The sequence below is a fragment of the Vidua chalybeata genome, chromosome 2, assembly GCF_026979565.1.
Source record: "Vidua chalybeata isolate OUT-0048 chromosome 2, bVidCha1 merged haplotype, whole genome shotgun sequence".
Taxonomy (NCBI): domain Eukaryota; kingdom Metazoa; phylum Chordata; class Aves; order Passeriformes; family Viduidae; genus Vidua; species Vidua chalybeata.
Window position 1 is genome coordinate 105,853,467 of NC_071531.1, and position 23,362 is coordinate 105,876,828.

Below are 23,362 nucleotides of genomic sequence, written 5' to 3' on the forward strand. Positions count from 1 at the left end.
GATTCCTCCATGAGAGTTTATATGGTACAGCTGTCTTTAAATGTTTCTGTAATTGAAAAGACTCTAGCATCTGGTCCTTTGCTTATTACTCTTAGAATAAATAGTCACGATCTGAAGTCTACTTTTAAATAATGCAAGGAAAAAAAGTTAATTTGAGCTACTAAGGGTACATTCCTCTCAGATGACCTGCTTGGAAGTACTTGTAAAAATGGAAGTAGACTCTGTAATTAAAAAAAAAAAAAAAAAAAAAAAAAAAAAAAGGGAAGTGGAAAACAGCTCCAGTAGAGAATGATAGATGTATGCATACAAATACCTTCATAATTTTAAATGTAGGTAGATGAAAAAGCAGTGGTGTGTAGTTTTTATAACTTTCAGCTACAGAGTGTATTACTCTTCCTTTTACACATCATTGTGTCATTCAGCTCCACCACCAACAGACTTGCTACTGTCACGAGGAAAACAGGAGATGCACTGTGGTACCCCCTGCAGGAACCCCTCTGGAGCAGTTCTTCCTCTGATAACACTTGTAAGGTTCCCACTGATTTCAGGCACTCCCAGACAGTACTCCTGAAGAACAGCAGACTTTTGCACCTTACTACTTCAGATTTATGGATGAACACTGTTACACGATGGCCATTAATTTAAGCAAACCTCCTTTGAAGTCTTTTATTGAATAAACAGGATGCATCATAATGCCTTTTTTCTTTTTATTTTCTATTTTTTGGTGTGTGTGTCTCTCCCTAAATTCTGGAACAACTAGGTGATTTAATCCTCTGTGAAGGCACCTTTGAAATGGTGGCTAATCTGACATATTACGTGAATTGAACTAGGCTGAGTCAAGGACAGAATTTCATTATTTGTCTATGTAAGGCTGACAAACTATTTTAGAGGAAGATTTAGTCTGGAAATGCATTCCTGTAAAGCTAGCTAGCTTCTCGACCACATCCTAAGCCTCTCATACCATGATTGGATGCCATAAAGCAAGGCCTTAATTATTGTGATTGAAAAAGGTAGTTTCAGAGTGGTTAGCTTTTTGAGAGGCTGAGATAACCTTAAATAAAAATCAAAATAAAAGCAACTGTAGTTCTCCCAAGCTCTTCAAAGCACCTTATGTGATTTAAAAATAAGCTAGCATTAGCTTAAAAATGTTTGGGAATAATAAAATAGCATTTGCATTTACTTTTTGATAATAATATGTGCCTTTTTACCATATGGCACAGACCAACGTGTTTTATTTCAGCAAGTTGAAGACAAAGTTTGCTACTGAAGATGCATCTTTGCTTATTTTTTTTTTAATGCAGTATTGTAATCATCAAAATTATCAAAGAGAAGTTGTAGGTACATCAACTACTTTTTAACCATTTTTAAATGGTCAGACAGATTAATTTTGTTGTTCCAGAATGTCAGAATCTTAGTTATATTTTGGTTTTGATAGAAGTTTTCCTAGGTCAAAAATATACGTCTCTGTCTTGTAAAGGAGGGGGTGCATTAGGATATATTTTTATAAATATAAAAAAAGAAATGGTTTGCCGATATTACCAAAGTATGACACCAATAGCTCTCCACTAAGTGCTTGCAGTTCTGGGAGTGAGTTCTAATGTAAGCTCTATAAATAAGTTTTTCCCTTCCAAGACTGATGTAAAGGTAGTTTATGCTTCCCTGTCACAATTGGCCTTCCATTGAACAGCATCTTATAGTGATGAATTCCCTCTGAAAAAAAAATGGAACAAAGTGTCCTGTTTTGTGATGTCTATAGGATAGTGAAGGTACAGACACCACCCACAGATGGTAGATTGGTACAGCCATGGATGCTCACCTTTTATGTTTGGAGAGTGAGTGTGTGTTTGGGTTTGGTTGAAGAACGTTCAGAAAGGACCAACAAATACACATCAGTACTTTCATACTTCTTGGGAGATGGAATTTGCTGTGTGATGGATCTTTTCCTTTACTTGTACAGGGTATTTATTTGGTATATTGTTTGAATTCTCATAGTTAAGTAAACATGGACTAGTGGCACCATTCATTGTGATACAACTATTAAGTAGTGGAAATAACCTACTAAATCTCTATGTTTTATTATTTAATACAGTCTCAGTTGATTGTATCTTCCTGAAACTTGTGTCCTCAAGCAACTATATGTTACCTGACAACAATCATTTTAACAAATACTCCACACATGCATTTTTTTTCTGTTGCTTGTCCAAGATTCCTCATTTTGTAGGTCTCTCATCTACGCAATACATTCCCTAAGGTTAAGAATGAAAGACGTCTTTACTACAGACACTCTTGATTGAAATAGCAGATAAATTGCTGCAGTAATGAGAAAATTTCCTTTTCCCTAGATAACTCAGCTGCTTAGCATTGAAAAAAATTTGAGATGAAGATTCTTTGTGAAATAAAAAAATTAAGGATAATTTCTTTACGATCAAAATTTGCTAATGAGCCTATAATGGAAATGAAGAGCAAACCCATTATTTTAATGGAAGTACGATCAGGCTATATTATGAGACTTATGCTCTCAAAAAAAGGAGACTTGTATAAATACTGTGACATGCAATGGCTTTAGAAAATGCTGCTGCATGTCTGGAAGAAAGTGGTTAAAAACACATGATGAAGTTAACCTAAATCTTTCATTGGCTTAAAAAAATAGGTCAAGTAACACATTACTAGCTCCACTCTAAGCCTGTACACAATCTGTACATTCCAAAGTGAAAGAGGTTTTACTTAACATTCCTACATCTACTTTCATTCATGTTATCTCTCAGTTAAAATATTTAGCTTTTCATAAATATGACTCCCTTTTGCTTTCTTTAAAGTGGAAATTCCTGTGCTCTTTAATATTAGTCTCTTACTAAAGAGATGCTTGAATAGATCATTTATTTTACCTGAGTTTTAAAACTAAAAGGTTGCCATGTGTTAATGCAGTAATTACCATGCAGTTTATATGTGACTTGCAAACAAATTTCTTTCTCTTTCGTCAGTCTTTGACTTGTAGAAGTGAAGTATCATGAAGTATTCTGTAAAGCGTTTGGCAGACAGTGTGCGACACGTCGAGACGTTTGTTAAACACAGGCACACAGGAGGTGTGATGAAGGTCGCATGCACTTTGTAGCTTCCTTTATACAGCCAAGTTCAGCCTGTATCTCTGCGTGCTCTCTTTGGTGGCAGCAAAGTCTAAAGAACAACTTGACATTTAGTGCAATTTCTGACAGCAGAGCTTTGGGGGACGTCGCCTACCAAAATGCAGGGTTGACTCTTTTTGGGAAGCACTGCTCAGCTCCGGTTGTTTTTTTTTTTATTATTATTATTATTATTATTACTTCCCCTCCTAAACTGTATTTATTTGCCACGTGGCTTTGATGAGCCGCTCTGCCCCCGATCCTGGAAGCGCTTCCCCCCGCCTGCCCTCCTTCCCCCGCGGCACATGGACCGCCGAGCGGCCCGGCAGAGCCGGCAGGGATCAGAGCGGGCAGGGATCAGAGCCGGCAGGGATGCTCCCCGCTCCCCGTGGGCTGGGAGGCTGGGGCCGAGGATGAGGAGACGTGCCGGGAGCCGGGGGCAGCGCCACCCCGGAGCAGCCGCAGGTGCCGGGGCCGCTGCCCTCCCGTGCCGCCGCCCGCTGCCGGGAGCATCCCGGCTTTACCTTCAAAATAGCGGTAGTAACAATAACATCAACAACAACAACAACATCAACAATAATAATAATAGCACTGAAGTTTCTAGCCCGTGTTTTTTTCGGAGGAAAGGCTGAAAACTTAAGCTCTAAACTGACAAGTACTAGTAGCACTAATAGCGCCCTCCCCCCCGCTATTATTCCAAAGCAGCCGAAGGGGGAAAGAAAAAGAAAAAAAAACAACCAAAAAAAAAAAGTGTTATTTATAAGCCGCTGCCGTTTTCATTAGATACGGGTCCGCCGGTGCTGTCGCTCGTAAGTTTGTTTCCCGGGGGCTCTGCGACTTCAGTCGGATTAATTAGAGAGGGCAGGAGGGGCTGGGATTCGCGTACGTGCCCTGCCCTCGCCGCGCTGGCGGGGCGGCGCGGGGGGCGCATCCCTGCATGCCCGCATCCCGCCCTGCCTCCTGCCGGGAGGTTACCAAAGGGTTAAGAAACTTGGCTGGAGAGATGAATGGCGCGGCGCGGGGAGGGGCCGGGCTGCGCCGCGGCGGGCGAGGTGGAAGGCGGAGAGGGAGGATCGCGGCTGCGGGTTAGGCTTTGAAAGTCAGCCTCGCAGGCATTGCAGCAGAGCCCCGAGCCGCGGAGAGCAGCGCAGCGGAGCGGAGCTCGGCTCGCCCTGTATGTGCGCGGGGATGCGCGGGGCGGGGGGGACGCGCGGACCCGGGGGTGGCGGGAGGCGGCGCGTCCTGCCCTGTCCAGCCCTGTCCTGTCCTCCGGCCGCGGGGACCCGTCCGCCCGCCTCGGCTCCGGCAGCCGCCGCTGCCCGGGAGCTCAGCGCCGGGACCGGCCGCGGCCGGAGCGGCTCCGGGGGGCTCGGGCAGCCCGGCCGGGAGGAGCCGCGGCGGCTGCGGGGTGAGTGCGGCGCTGTTCCGCCGGGGAAATGGCCGAGCGGGGCGGGCCGGGCCGGGGCCGCGCTGCCGGGCGGCGGCACCGGGGAACAATGCCGGGGTGAGCCCGGCGCGGCGGCGGCGGCGGCGGCCGCCCCGCGGCACCCCCGGTGCGGGCGGAAAGTTTGCCTGGCCGCGGTGGGTTTGGGGGAGCCGCCGGAACGGAAAAGTTACTAGTCCGTCCCCCCGGACCCGCGAGTGTTTCACCGAGCGCCGGCCGCACGCCCGGGCCCCCCCTTTGGCGGGGACCCCGCGCCGCCCCTCCCGGAGCGAGCGATCCCCGGGGCCCGCTCGGTGCGCTGCGGCGGCGCGGGCACACGGCCTCGCTCCCGGGGCTGCGGGCAAGGCCACGCCGCCCCCGCCGCCTCCCCGGCCCTGGCGCTGCCCGCCCGCCGCCACCTGCGGGCCCGCAGCCAGCCCGGGGCTGCCGCCGCCGTCCCCGCTCGGCCGCGGCTCAGGCTCGGCTCCCTGCGCCCCCCAAAGATGCCTTCTCATCGCTTCGGGCTCCTTAGGGACGTCGCTGTTTCCCTTCTAGATTAAAGGTTACTTTTCCAGACGTGGTGGTTTTTTTATTTTGTGGGGTTTTTTTTTCTTTTTTTTTTTTTTTTGGTTGTGTCCCCGAAGCTCTCTAAAGGTGAATTTTAAAATTTTTTCTTCCTCTCACTGCCACCCTTCGTTTCTCCCTACAGAACATGTTGTTTGAGGCTCTTCTTTCTAAGTGTCAGTGGGTGTTAAGTTGGAAGGTAGTGAGACCTAACGAAACGTAGTATAGGCAAAACGGGGGCAGCGTTGTAGCGAGCAGACAGCCTTGTGTCTGTGCCGCACGTTTCTTCTTCTCGTGTATCCTGGTGATTTACTGGGCTTTTAATTTAAAGAAGGATTCGGATAAAATGCTTGACCCATGTTGAAGGTGTTGGAAAAAAACAGTGGGGTTTCTGGCTTTGGGAGTATGTTGTTGTTAAGAAGGCTGAAGTGGAAGTTGTCCTTTTTTGCCTCTTCTCTCTGGAATCTGGAGACTATATTATTCCTTGTTTTATTTTGAGGGGACCTGCTGCAGTGTCAGACAGCTCACAGGCTGATTAGAATTTAACTGAGTCATGGCACTATAAATGCTCAGAGATACCGTAAAGCTTTATTTAACAAAGAGTGTGAATCCAATCTGTGAAGACCTATGGGGAGGAAGCAGTCACTTGTGGAAAGGGGGTGGTGTATTCCTGAGCGAGTAGGGAACATTTTCTTTAATACACAAATGCGATTTACTGCTTCTAGGGCTGACTGAACACATGAGAGAGTGACACATAAGATGCCAGATGACAAAAGCTCTCAGAGCTGAGGATATCTTGTGGTTGGGATCAGATTTAATGGCGTGTGAGTAATTCTGCTCTATGGGCATCAGTAACTAACATCTTGGAAAGCACAAGTTCTCATCGAGAACAGTGTTCAGGCAGCATTGGGGTTTTTGCTATCTGAGGCAGCTGTGTTCCCAAACTTGTGGTAGAGAAGTTTGACTTGTTGTTCTGTCAGTGGTCTCCTGAGATAGAGTTGACATGGACTCGAAAGCAAGACAGTGAGTTAGTCATGAGTGAAATGCAGATGTGAGGGTGTTTGTGTTCTGTGAGTGCGATGGAGGAGGTAAGGAGTAGTGACTGCACGTTTTGGGCAGGGTGAAATCTGACCTGCTGCTAGACTGGCCTATGCTTCTGGGTTATCTAATGAGCAAGAGCTATCAATGGCTTTCAGGTTTTGTAGGCCATGCATGCACAGAATACAACATGCAGTCAGAGGCCAAACCATGCTGGATTGAGGTTTTTGGGTTTTCTTCCCTTTTAGTCTTTCAGCAGAAAATTGCAGATGAAAAGATGCTCTTCTTCTCTGCTTCCCATACTTCTTTCTTTTTCTAAAGTGAAAGATGTGCTAAGGAAAATTTATTATAGTCATAAAAACTGTGTTGATAAAGAAGCAAAAGTCAATAATGTTTTTATATTGTAAACTTAAAAGGGTGATCTAATCACTGGCAGTATCACCTGCAATGTTTGATAGTTGTGTTTGGGGTAAATTTGTTCTGTAAAAGGCATCAAGACATTTTTTTTTAAGTGATTCAGTTAATTCAAATGTCAATTAACTTTACAGTGCTCGTATTTGCCTGTAGTTTTGCTTACTGCACTATTTGCTTGAAAGAATTGACAAAGTCCTGCTTGCTTAAAGCTTATTTTGTCTCTTCAGAGCTAACTTTATTTTTCAGGCTTTAAGCACTGGCAAAAAGTTTCTATAGTGCCAGGTTTATTATCATTAGAGGTGAGAGCACTGTTAATTTTACCAGCGACAGTGCGGGGCATGACTACAATAAAAGATAAAACCTGTTTTGCACTGTGCCGAGCGCATGTACAAACTTGCCCAAGGCATTTCCCCCAGTCAGCTGTTCTGCTCTAGGGCTGTGCTTGACACCTCCTTGAAGAGCTATCAGAGAAGACATGAAGACCATAAGATCTTTGAATTATTATTTTAGAATAGCTCTTCAGAGCTTGCTTGTACCTCAAACCCCAAAAGTCTTGTGGTTGTGTTTCTTTTTCCTGTATGTGAATGTGCAGGGAGTGGAGGGGAATCCAGAAGAGAGCCTGGGGAAGTGTGGGGTTCCCAGCTGGGTGCCTGGTTTGGGGGCACAAGCCCCTTTTCCAGGGGGGGCTTTGGTGGCTACCCTTCAATTCTTGGGGCCTGCAGTAGGGCAGGGATCATCTCCCACGTGCTGAGTGATGGGTTAGGTGGTGAGCAGGAGGCAGGGTTAATAGGATAGCTATCCTAAAATACCCTTTTGGGACAAGAAGTGTAAATTTTGAAGTATAAATCATTGCTGCTCAGGAGCAGGCAATGACAAGCAGAAGGGTACATAGGTAGGGAATGAAGCCTGAGCAAGAGGAGAAGGTGTGAAAGAATATGCATAAATGTACAAAAAAATAGAAAGCAGAAATTTGACAGTCTGTCTAAACAGTCTTGAACTAAAGACAAAAAGATTAATGGTAACAGCATTTGTGGTTTGCTCTTTCTTCCTGCCAGCAGGCCAAAACAATAAGAACAGTAACTCTGAGCCGTGCTGGCCTGCCTGTAGCAAACAGGGGGAGAGCTGGGGGAAGTGTTTAGCAGGGTTGTGGCATTGCTTTTCCACATTTTGGTGTTAGGGATTCACTAGTTGCATTGGAAAAGACTGAATTAGAGAGCAGCATGCAAGGGTTGGCACCCAGTACTTCTGGGTGAACATCTGGAATCATGTGAAAACTCATGTGTTTCCCAGTGGGAAGATACTCCTTGGGAAAAGTGGGCAGAGGGACTCTTTTGGTAAAGATGAATGCCTGCTCTTTAGGGTTTCTGGATTATTTATTTCAAATACTTGGAAATGCTCACAGACCTATTTAGCACTTGAAAGAATTAATTTGGTAATTTATTTGGCTGTCTGTTGCAGGTCACTTGGCTTGATGGTTGAAGAAGGAGAATAGAAACTAAAACTCATGTAAATAAATATTCATGTGTAGAAAGGGGAAGAAGCAGTTGCTAGACATTTTAGCTTGGGTCAAACCCCTCTTGGCATAGTCTTCTCGTACTTAAATTGTTATTGGAGTTCATTGCTCTTGTTTAATTGCCTGTCTTGAGTGAAATTTTGTTTTCATACCACTTATTTCTAAATTGCCTTCAGCAGAGGAAAACCGATGTTGCTTGTAGACAAACTCAGATTAAAAGCAGAAGCTACAGATCTTCTGTTTTAGTCACTGGTTTCTAAGACTGTGAGTTTAATGTAGGAGAGAAACTCAGTGTTGGGAAAGACTTCTGAGGGCATGCTCTTCCTCCTCTCAAGAGAAGAAGTTGTGAGGGAGTCCTTGCAAAGAGATCATGTGCTAGATGTAAAATGTGTTCCAGTTCTGGATGAAACTATTATTACTATATAATAAATAAGGGAGTATTTAATTTTCTCCAAAAAATAGTCCATGAAGTTCTGTATTGAAATGTAGCCAAGCAGCAAGTCTTGCTCACAGATGAACCATATTTTTGTTCTCATTGGTTGGTTTTGTTGTTCTGACTTTTTTTCCATAGCAAACTTCTAAGGTTCATCTCTACCTGCTTTCTGCTTCTTCTTTGTGTGCCATCCCACTGTGAAAAGAGACAGGGAAGTGAACTGAAAAGGCTTTTTCAGTGATGTCAAAAGCAAGGCTTGCCTCAGATGTAAAAAGAAATGATGGTTCTTGCCCCAGGAGATGGCCTTGTTGGTGGTGTTTATGTTATCGCCTATCCTGCACTTGGTAGTCCATAAAACAACAAAAATCAACATTACAAAAACCATAATGTGTGGTTCATATGCAAAGAGTTTAGGAATAAAATACTACTCTAGAAAAGTTTTCTTTTTTCCTCAATTTTTAAAACATACTGAAGGAATATGGAATTTTCACCAGAAATAACGAAATCTGTTGCTGTCTTTTCACTGAACTCTCATAAATCTTTTGTAGTTACTTGGAACAATACAAAAAACTGTTGAATACTGACCTAAAGGAAATCCCATCTGTACATTGAACCTTGATGGCAGTATTGTATGGAGTGTGTTTTTGTTTCTTGTTCTGAGTTTTTCCCTACTACATAGCAACCTCTCTTCTCTTGGAAGTAGGCATGATTAATTTCACCCACTTTTTAGTGCTGAAAAACATTTTGTCTACATCTATAGTATAGAGCAGTAATAGTGGAATTAACTATTTTTCTCAAATTCAGGTGGCTTGTTATTTTAATAATGCTGATTTCTTCTGCTCTTTGGGCCCTCTTGTCCTGTTTTTTATTGTCTACAAAAGATTTCACATCCAACTTACTTACCTTTTCAGTAAAACGGAGTTGAGAAGGCTTTGAACTGTGTTTACTGTGTTTATTAGCACCTTTGTCACTGTACCTGTCATTTCTCTGTTAATTTTTACTGTGATGGTAGATCATTTTTCCCCCTCCTAACTGAGTACAGATTTTTCAGTGTTGAGCCCCTTCTGTGGTGCAGCTTACCTTTTTATTTTGTGATGTATATGGAAGAAGGATTTAAAATAGTGTCTGCATGTAGTATTCCAGGGTATTTACTTATTTTTCAGCTTAGTTTGCTCTACTGTTGGGCATCTTTTGTTGGGTCTTGGTGCTGGCAGTAGTCCAGCATGCTGCTGTTATTTCATGTCCCTGGAAGCTTTGAATAGGTGTTTTTTTGGGTGATGACCCATTGCTCAACACCTGTATCCTTTTTCCCAGTTACCAAGCACATTGCAGTGGTAAGAGTGCATGGCTTACCATGCACTGGTAAGAGTGCATGGCTTGGACCCAAGTGGTTTTGTGGAGGGAGAAATTGTCAGATGTGCCCCCAGCACACCCACTTCCCACTCTTCCCCCTCTGTCCCACCCACCTGTACCCAACTGTGGGGTCCTCAGTGCTAGAGAAATTCTGTGTTCAAAATGTTTTTGTATGCATTTTTTTGGGAACAGAGGCTAAAGGTGTTGAAATAAGGAGAGGAACTCTCCCCCTGCCAAGCAGAAGGAGGGAGGGGAAAGTTCAGCTAAGTGGTGAAGGAAGTCTCTTCTTTTTAATTTTTTAAAGTGTATTTTATTGTATTTAAAGTTGACTCTATGCATAATAAGCTTGCTGCTTTGGTGGTAACTCAAAGACCTTTAATAGTGAGGCTTGTCACAAAAACAAAGCTGAAATAGTAGAAATAAGAATGATCTGGGCTAGCTCTAAGCTTGCAACCTTTAGCAAAATTTCACCTAAGAAAAATGTGCAAATGCTGAGAAGAACTTTTACGTTGGGATTGTAATGGATAGCATTCTCTAACTAAAATAAAATAGTGTTATATATGAATCTTAAATCTCTCAAAAGCAAATATTACAATTTCTGCTGGTTTATCTTTTACTGACTAATTTTGTTGCATTTAGCATTGCACTCACCTGTTATAGTATACTCTTGTCTTTTCCTTATGTATATATAAATTGATAGAGACTCTTTAGAAACTGATTTTGATGTTCATGGGTGCAAGTTTGAAGTGTTAAGCAGTAACCACTACATAGGAAGGAGGGCTTTCATGTCACAGCTGTTTTTTTGAATGAAAGGAAGGAAAAGAGGATTCTGGCTTAGAGTTGAATGTGGATTTTGTTCTTGCAGAATAATGTCCCTTAGTACAAGTCTAGACAACATGAGTTGTTTTTACTAGTTTCACTCATGGTTCTGTCTGGAAGATTTTGATTTCTGAAGTTTGGAACTACATTTTCTTCTGATATGAAAATGTTACTTGCAGTTTGTACTAAACAAAATAAAGCATTGCTTTTTGTTACACCAACAGTAAGAAAGTAGATCAAGGCATATTAGGTAGGAAGGAACATTTTGTAGAATTTCATGGGGGGATTTCTGCTGTTCTTTTCAGATCAAGCATGAAATTTTTGAGGAAGAAAATTAATGCATCCTTGGACTCCTGAAGGAAGAGGTTTCCTAATGGAACCACATTCAAGGTAAATCATTTGTTTGGGTTGTTTACCTTGTCTCTTTGGTTTGTTCTTTGTCTTGCCAAAGCTGTCAGACAGCTGTGTGTCGTGTATAAGCCTTTTAGGATTATAATATATTTTGAAGTGATAAATGTTCAAGTTAATTCCTCTCTTTTACTGTAAGAGTTGGGGTTTTTTTTTAATATGTGTGCTGATTAAAGAAAAATAAGTATTTTTGTAATGTCTGAACTTTCTGTATGTAATTTGCTGTTAAGTTCTGATGATTTAGACCACTTCTTTGGAAGGTAGCTAAATAGTGAAGAACTTGATTTACATGTAATTTCGGAGTGAAAGAGAAGATTAAATAACACTTACTGTGTTACCATCTCTCTTATTTTTTAAATAAAACACATCCAAATTGAGCTTGTGTGGCAAGGGACCATCACAGTAAAATCATTATTAGATATTACATTACCATGGCTTGTAGACATTTAGCATCGCTGTCATTTTGTTCGGATCTGCTCCCTTGGTTCTTGTTTCCTAAATCCTATTTTTCTTTGATACCAGGGAATAATTCCCCGAGTGTTGTCCAGTGATTGCTTATGTATATGCACTTTGGTTAGTGAGTCATTTTATTCACTTGAGTAGCCCCACTGTCCTCGGTGGGCCTACATGCGTGCCTAAGAACTTGAGAATGCTGATGAGCATAAAGAATACAATTTGGGCATGTAATGGTTGACAAGCAGTTGTTGTTTTGTTTCTTGTCTCTCTTAGGACTCATTTGCATTGCCTCCAGTGGCAACTTTTGTGAGCATTAGTAGGGAAGGTCTAGAAGCTGGAGGCAGTCATACCAAATCCCAGCCTGCAGAGCTTTCTCATATCCATTGTAATGACACAGACTGCAGATGCAAGGATATATTTTTCTCTTATTTTAAATAAATCCATGCATTGTTTGACGTTACTCAAATAGAGCATTGGTCTGTGTAGTGCTGTTTGAGCATCTCCAACACAATAGAATATAGCCAAGTGAAATCATTAGAAAATAAATGCACTTTTTAAATTGTAGGGATTTGGATTCAACCAGAATCAGTGCTTTGGAAATAACCAGACGTTGAGATTAGAAATCCATTTTTTCCCCCCACAAAGTTATTTCTATTTGACTTTTCAAAAAAAGAAGTTGAATGTTGCTGTAGTGCATTTAATAGTTGTCTGAGCAATTGTATTTACAGAAAAGTTAATAGTATTACTTGCTGGTCTCAGAATCAGTAAGACAGGCACTTTGGAATTAAAACATAATTAATTAATTAGCAATTTAAAACTGGAGAATTGTTGTGATCAGCAGCAGATGGTCTCTTATAGAGCTTTAATAGAACTTAGTAGACAGTGGCTTTTGTGGCAGCAACCCTTTTGAAATCTTCCACATCTTCAAAGTAATTCAAAGCTTTGGTTCAAGATTGTTTCCTCTTTGTAAAAGGGGTTCTATTTAGTCAGAGTTGCAGAAGCATAAACTGTAAAGAAGGATGTTGCACTAAGTGTTCAGCTTGTCAGTAAGGTGGTTAAGCTAAAGATTTGAGAATGTGTGTGTCATTGCACACATGGCTGGTAATCCCTGCACAGTTTGCGTTCTGTTTTCTGTTTCTAACCTATATTATAAAGCAGTTATGGGCAGTCATCGTTGGTTTTTTGGAGTGGGGAATAGGTTTGTTTACTGGTAATGAGCATTAATTGTGGAATACCTCTGTTGGTATACCAAGCTTGCTTGCATACATAAATAGCTTTTTTGTGGAGTCCAGTAGTGTCTTGATCAGAGGTTTGTTATTGTCACTGGAATTAGAGTTCTTGTTTAAGTCAGAGTTCTGGACCCTTAGGGTAGACTTTCTCCAAAAGAGTATCTGCTTTAAAAACAGATCTGCTGGTCTTGTTTATGTTGTGTAGCCTTTGTGAATTAAGAGATAGTGGAGCAGGAGGCAGCCATGCAGTTGAGCTTGCATAAAAGGAAAAGTGTGCAGCTAGAATGAATAAATCATGTCTTTAAGTCTGTGCAAGTCTGAGAAACTTCAAAGGATACAAGTCACCTGGAGATGCATATGAGAATTACATACTAATAGTAAGTGTAACTATCTTGTCAAAAGAGCAAGATGGTGACTCAGTGTGAGGAGAGTTGGCAGAGGCAGCCTTTAATTGAAGAGAAAATGGTCACTGTAAACCAATTATGTCTTATTTTTAATGATGGGTTTCAGAGAACAGCAAATGAGTGCAGTATGATCTTGGCTGATAGCATGTGCTTTTCTTGTTGGATAAAAACCCAAAAGCCTGAGGATATGAAGTTGCTTGCAGAAGTTTCACTTTTTTTTTTTTTCCCCTCACCTTACTCTGAAGAGGAAAAAGAAGGCTATGCCAGTGGAAGAAACTCCACTTTTTTGTTGTTAAACTGATTAGTATTTGAACATATTTTGTCTTTGAGGACTAACACAGGTGTTGGTAACTTGCAGGGTAGAGAAGCATCCGTCACTCTTTCTGTAGCTTGGCATTTAATATCAAAAGCAAACTTTTAGGTTTAACATATTTGAACTTGTACTAGATAGGGTTAATAGGCTAGAACAAAAGGTCAAAGCATAAGGCATTAGGCTTAATTAAGGGAGAGCAAGAGTGGCGGGAGTATGTGACAGTTAAATGGGTTTCCCACAGACTAATGTCTGTTACAGTGCAACCATGCCTCAACTTAAGTGGGTTATTTTGTGCAAAGGGCAGCCTCGATTAGCAGTTTGACATGCCAGACGTTTCTGGCCAATCCCATCTGTTTTGGAGGTTAAAAAGCGTACCTTTATGAGCTGATAGATTGATTTGTATGCCCGTCTGGTAAAGATTAGGAGTCCAAGGCCGATGCTGTAAATGCCAGTTATGGAATATTGTGCTTTCTTAGCCGCTCTTTGTTTAAACTGTGGTGCAATGGGGCCAGCAGCTCTAGAAGTGACCGCGTGGCATGGGTGCCACGGTGAGTGTTGGGCACCAGAAACGCTCTGGGAGGAACATTTCCTCCTTCCTCAGGTTTGTTTTGAATGTGAGCCTGGAGGCTTTGGGCGTTTTGCAGCGCTTTCCTTGGAAGGAGAATCTGGCTTAGCGCGTTCCCACGTAAGGCTCACGCCTCTTCCTTACTGCAGTCGCTGCTTGTGTGCTGTCCAGAGGTTACCTGTCTCAGCACGAGCACTTCTGCAGTTCCAAGCACAGTTGGCTGCAGGACAGTTTTGGTACTTGAAAGGTTTCAGCATTTGTCTGAACTCATTATGCTGTCTGTATCCTTCCTGCTCTGCTGTTCAACTGGGACGACACATGAGTATTCTGTTGTTTTCCTTTGTAGCTCTTACTTTCAGGATAGTTTTTCTGATTGTGTCATGAGGTTGCCTTAGAAGCCTAAAATAAAATAGGTAGCACACAATAAGTCTTGACTGTGTTTCTTGTCATCTTTATGACTTTGTAAAGTCAAAGTTACATTACTATTAATATAAGACTATTAATAAATCGTTGATGCAATAAAACTGTTTTTGATAATGTTCAAGGTTCACACACAGTTGAAGGTGATTATCCTATTTTAAAATCAAGTAGAGGTCAGACTGTATTGTAAGATAACTGACTGTGGCCCAAATGGTATGTGATAGCTTCAAATCAAATGACAGTCCTCCTCACTTTAAATATATACATGGGTTAGAAAGAAATTGTTAACTTAAATTGCATTTTGTTTAAGATACTGATTACCTTCCAGTGCATTTTGTGACAAGCAGGGAGATAGATGCATTCACCTAAAAGTTACTTTTAAAGCTCTCATTTTCAAGGCACTGTGTAAGGTTTCCCTGTTCTGTCTCTTTTCCATTCAAGCAGTGACACTTGTAGCTAAATATAACTGAGACGTATTAGAGACAAATTAGCATTTGGCACCCTGCATTTAGCATTTCTACATTAACTTTTAGAAGTAGTCACCTGTCAAACGTTTCTTGGTTTTCTCCTTGCAAATGTGATTATATTTCTCTTCTCCATTTAAAAGAAAATGAAATTGGATGATAGCAATGATTTGCTATTTGTGCTGTAAAGATTCTGTGTACCTGAGCTATATTTTTTCTGTGGCAGCTGTGACCTGTTCCTAACGAGAGTTCCTAATTTGCCAGTAACTTGTCTTCACTTTAGGAAGCTCTGTAAGAGCACCCTAGGTTTTCTTTTTTTCTTGTGAAAGTGTCTTCCTTTTACTTCTGTTTAAAATGCCTAGAAATATTTACAGAGTCCTTTAGGATGAGCAAGGCAACATCATTATCTTGCAGTTTATTTAGTAACATGGAGCTGAAATGGGCATATGCAGCATCATGTTCTCTATGGAATAATATCTATTTAAATGATTTGAATCTAATACATATTTACATGAAAAAACGTCTTGCCCTTCTCTGTGGGGAGAGAAGGTGAACAAGCATAAATTTTATAATACTCATTGCTTCTCTTGCACTAAATCAAACTTAAATTGCAGAAGGTTGCTGGCTTGAGAGTTGTATAAAAAGTGCTTGGCTAGTAAAGTAGGGTGCAGGGAGATTTCTCTAATTTAATACTAAGAAAACGTTGTCAACTGCAGTGTATTGATATTGAACTGCCTAAATCCAAAAGCTGTACTTCAGATTTTTGTATATGTATATGAGCAATAATTTCATGGTTATAATGCACAAAATGTAATCCTGAAATGATCCATCAGTGCAGCATGCATGTGTGCTCTGTTTTGGCTAATTTGATTGCTATTGATCATATCTGAGCCATTATCTAATATCTTAGGAATGGATGGACTTCGTCTGTACTTTTCTGCTGTTTCAGGGCATGTCATACTTTATGAAGTTTCTTGCAACAGTCATTGTTAAAAGTTTTTTCTAATTGCTGTTTGAGCATTATTGGCATTTCCCACTCTAGGTGTACCATGGATGAAGCAATGAAGGTGTTCACGTAGCTTTCTAAAAGTTGCCAACTTGTCAGCTTAGTGTTCCCAAGTATAAAGACACTGTACAAATATTCACTAGTTCTCAGTGATATGGATGTATTTTTTAAAAGTATATTTTATGTTGTGCCTTTCATTTAGAATATTATAAAACATTTGCATAAGGTGTTCATACAGCTGGATTGGTCATTAGGCATTAGAAATAATTATGAAGTGTCCGTTGCTTTCGACTTTGAATAGTCTTCAGAAAAAAAAAGAAGATATAGACTTTGGTGTTTTAGAGGATTTGCTTTTTTGATCTAATTGATGAAAAGTGAGTGCTTGGTTGGTATCCCTGACCCTTTGCAAACTGGGTTAGAAAGATGCTGCACTGTCCTTGTGAACTGGCCGACTATGGATTTCTCCTTATTTTAGATTTCCATACTCTTTGACCTTGTAGTTGTTGACTTTGGTCTGGAACAATTTCAAAGTCATGTAAATGAATGTAATTAAGGTATTGCTTATCATCTTGGAGAGTTCACAATGATGCTTATTGGCTAGAAAGGTTTGTTTACTTAATATGGAAGGTTAATAGAAGGTTAAATTTTACTGTGTAAAATGGCTTCATAATGTTTTTATTTAGCAGCTGAAGAAAATAGTGTTTGAAAAGGCAAATAATAGTTTTATTTGACCTCCATGTGTTTCCTGGTGCTTGCATTATTGGGAAAATTTATCTTCATTGCATAGTCTTATTACAGTTTTCCTTTCTCCTTGTTTTACAAAGGGAACCTCTCAGAACTATTTGGAGGCCTTTGTGTACAAAAGGAGCTACATTAAGGAAGGAAGTGCAAAAATGTTTGACAATAATTGCTATAAGTAGTCCATCCACTTCCACTCTGTCGTTTGTTCCCCCTCCCTGTTTTTGCCAGAATGAGATTCAGGCTTTGTTCTTTGGTGCTTCTTTTGTCTTTATTCCCACTGCTGCAGAAATGCAGTGAGAAAGCAGCACGAAACAGCAGGGAGGAACATCAAGATGCTGGTTTCTGCCTTCATTTCTCAGGCAATAGAAGGAACTGGGCCTGGGCCTCTATTTTCTTGCCAATAGCCTTCAACTTTGTTTGACTGTAGTTGTTTTGCTTATCATTTATGGAAAAAATTGCTTGCCTGAGTGGGTTGTTTTTTTTTCCCCTCCACTTAGGAGTTTTTGTAGTTGGCAAAGAGATGAGTACGTGACAAGTGTCATACTAAACAGAACAAAAAGACCCCCCAAAAAACTTTTTCCCACACCTTTTTTGTCTCATGGTGTTTTTCTAGGATTGCAGCTTCCAGATGGAGAAGCAGACATCCCTGCTGGGTTGGGAGATCCAAGCAAGGGTGTTCTGCCAGTCCTACACTGGACTGAGTTGTGTGGGGAAGGACAAAGCTATGTGGAACGTGGACACAACTGTCTGCTCAGATTTCTGGATCCATTTGGGCAACAAGGATTGCTGGCTGTGTTTACCTTATTTTGCAGAGTACTTGGTTTTTGTAATTTCTCTCATCTAACACAAGAATCATGTGGGCTCCTCACTGTTGAGGTAGCTAACTTTCTTCTGTTTACTTGAATTTTATGTGCTAATTATGCAACAGTGAGAATATCCTTCAAATGCTCATTAATTCAGTGAATAGTCTTGTTTGACTGTTTCTAGATTGTGGAGATGCTCTGCAACTCAAGAGCACCCCTTGCCCTCCCATTTTTGCAAGAGCTGAAGGTTTCATGTTCTCTTTTTCGTAATTGTGAAGACAGGACAGATTTTTCTTGAATTTACAATAACAACCATAAATTGAAATGATCTAAAAGTGCTTTTAGAAGGTGGATAGCAAAATCTCTTTGGGTGAGATGTGAGAAGGATAAGAAACTAAAGTTGAAAACCAGAATATAATGATCCAAAAGGCTTGAGGACGTTGGGGAGGTGCAACACCACAGATAAGTATGAAATCCTTCAGTTTCGAAATCAGGAGTGATGCTGTTGAGTTCTCAAAGTCCAAAATTTCACCTGAATTCCAAGATCATATGTTTAAGTCCTAGAACTCCCAGAATAATGGATCTCTAGAGCTGTGTGGTTATGGGAAGGAAAGGCAAAACCAGCAGAAAAATCGCCTTAATCTGTTAGTTTGGATCCTGTTTATAAAAAATAAGGGAAGAATCTATGCCATTCTATGCATCTTTGCCATTCACTTTTGCTTAGCTAACATACTAAAAGCAGCACTTCTCCAGTCTGGTAAACAATGGCCATGTAAGAGTGCAGAATTTCTTGAAGAAAAATTTTGTCTTGCCTCTGGAACTCCAAAGGATTTTTCAAGAATCTGCCCTGGTCCTCTGACTTACTGGTGTTTAAGTCTCTGCTATCTTAAATTTTGTCCTGCTACAAAATAAATGCAAAAAGACCATTTAATAAACTGTGCTGATAGTATTTTGTAACCTCTTTGCACTCCCTCACATAGGTTTAACTGTTGAGATGAAAAGATAACAAGGTTGTGCAGAATCACATTTGCTGTTTACTGAACTCTGGCTCATCTTTAGATTACAATATCAAACATGAAAGTTTGAGCATGTATTGTGGATATAGCTCTTGAGCACAACTGTCTGGACTGCTTGCTCACAAACTTTTTTTTTAAGCTTGTTTGTCATATGCCCAAGGCTGTCTGAGCATGCATATGACCCAACTGGTTTTTGATCTGAATTCATAAAAGGTCACTTTACTGAAATTTATCTTCTGGACCTCAAGTTTTACCACTAGTGATACTCTACTGTGAATTTCCTAAATGGAAGAAAAAGGATCTGTTCAGTGTGCCCTTCAGGCTTTCCAGGCAATTTCACCTTTGCCTTACCCTGCTCTGCTTTTGTTTTCAGAGTATTCTAACATTTGATAGAGGAAGTGAACAGTATTTGGACACTGTTTTTGGGGTAATGCTGAGTATTTTGTGTTGCAGTGCTGTATTCCTCTAGCTCTGATGTCTCGTCCAGGCAAATGTCAGCTGTATTCTGTCTCTGCAAAACTGAACTTGAGCATTAAAGGCAGGTCTTAAAATATGCTATTTGTGCTGATGATCACACTACGTCTGGGTCTTCTACCTTATGACTTTGTTGTTACTTTTTGAGGAAAAATTGTGCGTGTTTCACAAGATACCAGGAGCACAAAAACAATCAAATTTCCTCTGTTCTGGCCTTCTGAGGATATCATAGGCCACTGCCTCTTAAGTAGATTTGGAGCCTCTGATGCCAGTTACTCTTTTGGATAATGGACTGTATGAATTTAACATATAAGCATGCTTGCCTCCTTTTCCTGTCCTCTGTAAAGGTCACTGTACAGGAGGGAAAGTTGAGTCATGGGCTATAAACACTTGGAGGTCTGCTATCTGATCTAATTTTTGTTAGCTTATTGCTTGGTGCTGTGGCAGGTGGACTTTGTCAGGTTTCTCCGTGGCAGTGCTGCTGACCTTGGTGACCTGCTCCATTCCTGTGCAGAAGGTTCCTTCCCTGCAGGGAGATGGCACAAGTCAGGGTGTGTCATCTCCTCGCTCGCTTCTCTACCTTGCTGAGCAAAGAGACTTGCTTGGAGATGCAGCTGTCCTATGTGTCTTAATTTTATTATTATTTTTTTTTTAATCTAAAAACTTGCCCATGTCCCGTGGACATCGTCTTCGGGATTCAGAAAACTCTGGCAGGATGTACCGCATTGTAGAAATAGCAGTGGTTGTTTAAATAATTCAGGAAAGTAACTTAAGATACTGCAATATTTCTGAATATTGCAGATATCATGTTGATGGGAGAGAGACTATGTGAAAGTGTGTGTCAAACAGATGTAGTAGAGCTGGTGATATTGGGAACAGCAAATACTTCTAAGAGTGAGAGGGAAATAATGGATGGGAACCATTTTTACAGTTCCTGAACCCCTTCCATCTGTCTGGGATGAAACACCTACCGTGATCAGCTTTTTAGGCATTGTCAGTTTTGGGGTCGTGTTTTGTTGGTTGGTTTTCAATCCTAATTTAGATTCTGTAGTTAAGATATCAATCAAATGACCTCATACATTCTTGTTTGGAAGAATTAAGGCAAAAAGGCACTTTATGGCATAATTGAACTTGTAGTGATGCAATTTACTTGTAGAAATTTTAGGGGAAAGAATGTATTGATAGAAGTTTGGGAAGGGAATTATGTTTATTTTGCATCTTTTGAATCTTTCTGGTAAGTGAGAACTTTATTCTTTCTGGGTAAAATAGGTCTTGCTTGGATGGATCAAATGTGAAATTTTTAAGTATCAATTATGGAAAAATTGTTTGGAAGCTACTTACAATTTGAAGAGTTCAAATAATGCAATGCTCTTCAGTTGTAATACATAAAAATGAGATGGAGAAACAAACACATGCTTACCTTTCAGCCTGCATAAACAGCCTCACTAATTAAGATAAGGGCAAATATCCTTCCTAGTTTCCTTTTTGATTTAATCATTAGACTGTATTAAAAATGTGTAAACATAATTCATAAACTCACTTTCCTGAGTTCTGACTCCCTGTACATGTCTGGTGTGTTCCAGCACTGTGTTCCTGTATTTGTTATTTACAAGTGAGTCTCTTAAGATATGTAGAAATAACTGGTAGTTACTAAAATGAGATCACAGAAGAGAAGAAAAAGATGTAATATCTGTGCTTTTATTAGCTCTCACTTGGTTACCTCATGTGTGCTCTTTAGTCTTTGCAGATTGTGTAATGTGGAGAACACGTTTTTGTCTGGAAATGCAATGGTTTATTTGAGAAGTTCAGTGGCCATGGTATGGCTGGGAGACTTGCCTGGATTTGACCTGCACTGGATATTTTGATACTCTGTGGTCTGTGGGCACAGCTTCCTCTCAGTTTACAAGTGCTGTTTACCACTCCTTGGGACTATGCACGTAAATAACGGAGGTCTGAACTAATGTCAGATTAAATTTTAGTCCACAAAAATTGCTCATTGAGCATCTTACGTAAAGTAGCTGGTTAAATCCCTCTCCCCCCTACCCACTCCTTTTAATCACCATTGCATTGGTTTTCCCAGATCCTTGTAAATGGAATGGGGAGAACTGGCTTAGTCTAAAGCAACTTACTACTCCTTCAATAGTTCACACTGACATCAATGGTTGTCTGAAATCTGTTTCCTTTCAAAAGATTTGTGATGTATACAGACTTTCAGGTACAAGACTCTTCTAAATAAAAGCATATAAGCAGGCTTGGGTTAAAGTTGTCACATTTGTGAGCTAACATAGCTAAAGCTGTAGAATTCTATCTGGTAAAGAGAACTGCCATAAGGTTCAGATGCGTATTTATCCTGTAAGTCTGTGGTGGGTTTATTTGCTTAGAGAGATACTGTCAAGCCTAAGTCTGGGCTGGTTATGTTATAGATGAAGGCAGGCATGCTTATTTATACTCTTTTCCTTGAAAGTTGGAGAACAGCTCTTTTTTTCTTCTTTTTAAGCCTTGCAGCATTTAATGGGATGGCTTCAAGTCATCATCTACTGTGGCAGAAAGTACATGCAATAGCATGCCTGCTGTAGGAAGTTATGGCTCTTGCCCTGTAAGTGCCGTGCCCTGTTCCTTTCTACAGGCTCTCTATCCTTGTGTTGTTTTTTTTTCTGCTTTTAGTGGGAAAGGGTGGGATGCAAACCTGTGGCAGACTGACTTCAGTGTCCTTGCAGCCTGCAGTAGTGGAACAGACTCAACATGGATATCTGGGCAGAGAGAGGGTGAGAAGTGTCCAGACTCAAGTTTAAAAATTAATCTAGGAAGGACATTCTAAAAATAGATTAGAGCATGTGAACATATAGCTGTGAGAAAGGGAACGTAAAATATTTTGGTCCTAAAAGAGGCTTTTTAAAGGGATAGCTGTTTGCATCTCTTTCAACATGCCAAATTTCATGCTTCTGATGCTTAAAAATATTCTGTTTTTAAGGGAAACCTGTCCTGGTTTGCTTTCAGTGCTTCCTGCTCTCAAAAGCTTTGACACAGAGTGTGAGAGAACATCAGGCTTAAATGGAACACACCTAAATTTAGGGGAAATAGCCCTACTGCCTGCACAAAGTGAGCTCTTTTTTAGAGGTAAATGTTGAGCTTGTGACCAGTTCACACTGTTTCTAATATGTTGACATTTGTTTTAATTGTTCCTTTTAATAGCTACATTGCAGTAAATGTGCCTTTTCCAAGGAGAAGTCAGTCCCATAACCCCATACTACCTACTGATTTCAGGGGGAGCTTAGCATGAAAATTGGTGAAACCATAGGGTCTTCTGTGAGTTGGTGTTTGGGTATTGTTGTTTCCTTTTGCTGGAAGGACCTAGGAAACAAGTGATTCCACCCCCAAGTCTGCTGTGGTTTTCATTTCCTATGCTAATGAGTGTTTTGTAACACAGGAGCACAGAAATGGTGGCTGGAAATAGCACTCCATTGTGTTTTGGAGCAAAAAACCACATGCACACACTAAAACAGGGCAAGAATGGGACTGTTAAAATTTGACAGGCTAAAATGTGTGGGGTATTAAGTTGGCCAGAGGATCCTGTAGTAGGAGAGCCATCCCAGGGTCCCATGGGCTTATGCCAGCATTACTTCAGTTCAGCACTGACAAACACCTGGTTTTAGTTGCATGGAGCCATTATTTAACAATAGAACACTGGAAAAAGATGCTTGCTAAAGACTAGCAGGAAGGGCAACATCTTTGTGGCAGTGCATTGCATGAGATTAGCTTGTGGAGGAGACAGGGACCAGACTAGGGCTAGGTATGACAACAGGTAACCCTCTCACCAGAGAGTCTATATTCAGAAACAAACAGAGCAAATATCCCTTATTTTGGTTTTTATGTTTATGTCTCTTCTTGCTAGACTTGGAGATTAGAAGGCACCTGTGCTTTAGTCTGAGAAATTAAAGTACCTCTCTAACTTGAGCTCATCATGTGGAGGCAGAAGCTCTGCTGCCTGTGTGAATGAATGATGCAGTCAGGATTCAGTGTTAGCAGTTGCAGTGCTCTAGCACCCAGTAAAGAATTTTCATTTTAAACAGCTGCCAAATAATGAGAGATTTTGCTTGCACAGAGGCTGGCATTGCACATGTGAGGGAAAGCTTGGGCATATTCACTTAATTTGATACGGAAATACAAGAGAATAGCAAGAGTGACTCCTTATAGATAAAGACAAAGTACACAGGTTTATGTTACAGCTCAGTTTCAGTCCTGCCACTTCACTGGTACAAGCATGGGCTGTGGTATTGCCCTCGTGGGAGCAGTTTTAAAGACGCGCAGTTATTTGTCATATTAAAAACATAAATGTTTGTGCCATCTTCATTTCCTGAGCCCACTGCAGGATGAGAAAAGAGAGTGG

General features: G+C 40.9%; 1 protein-coding gene across 1 annotated transcript in view; it reads left to right on the forward strand.

Annotated features, from left to right (window-relative positions):
* Positions 1-3,351: 3,351 nt before the first annotated feature.
* NRIP1 (nuclear receptor interacting protein 1) overlaps positions 3,352-23,362 on the forward strand; it is a 74,058-nt gene continuing 54,047 nt past the window's right edge. Inside the window, exons 1-2 of the mRNA XM_053935071.1 lie at positions 3,352-4,293; positions 10,982-11,066. The gene's annotated coding sequence lies outside the window, so the exon portion shown is untranslated. The remainder of the gene's footprint in view (positions 4,294-10,981; positions 11,067-23,362) is intronic.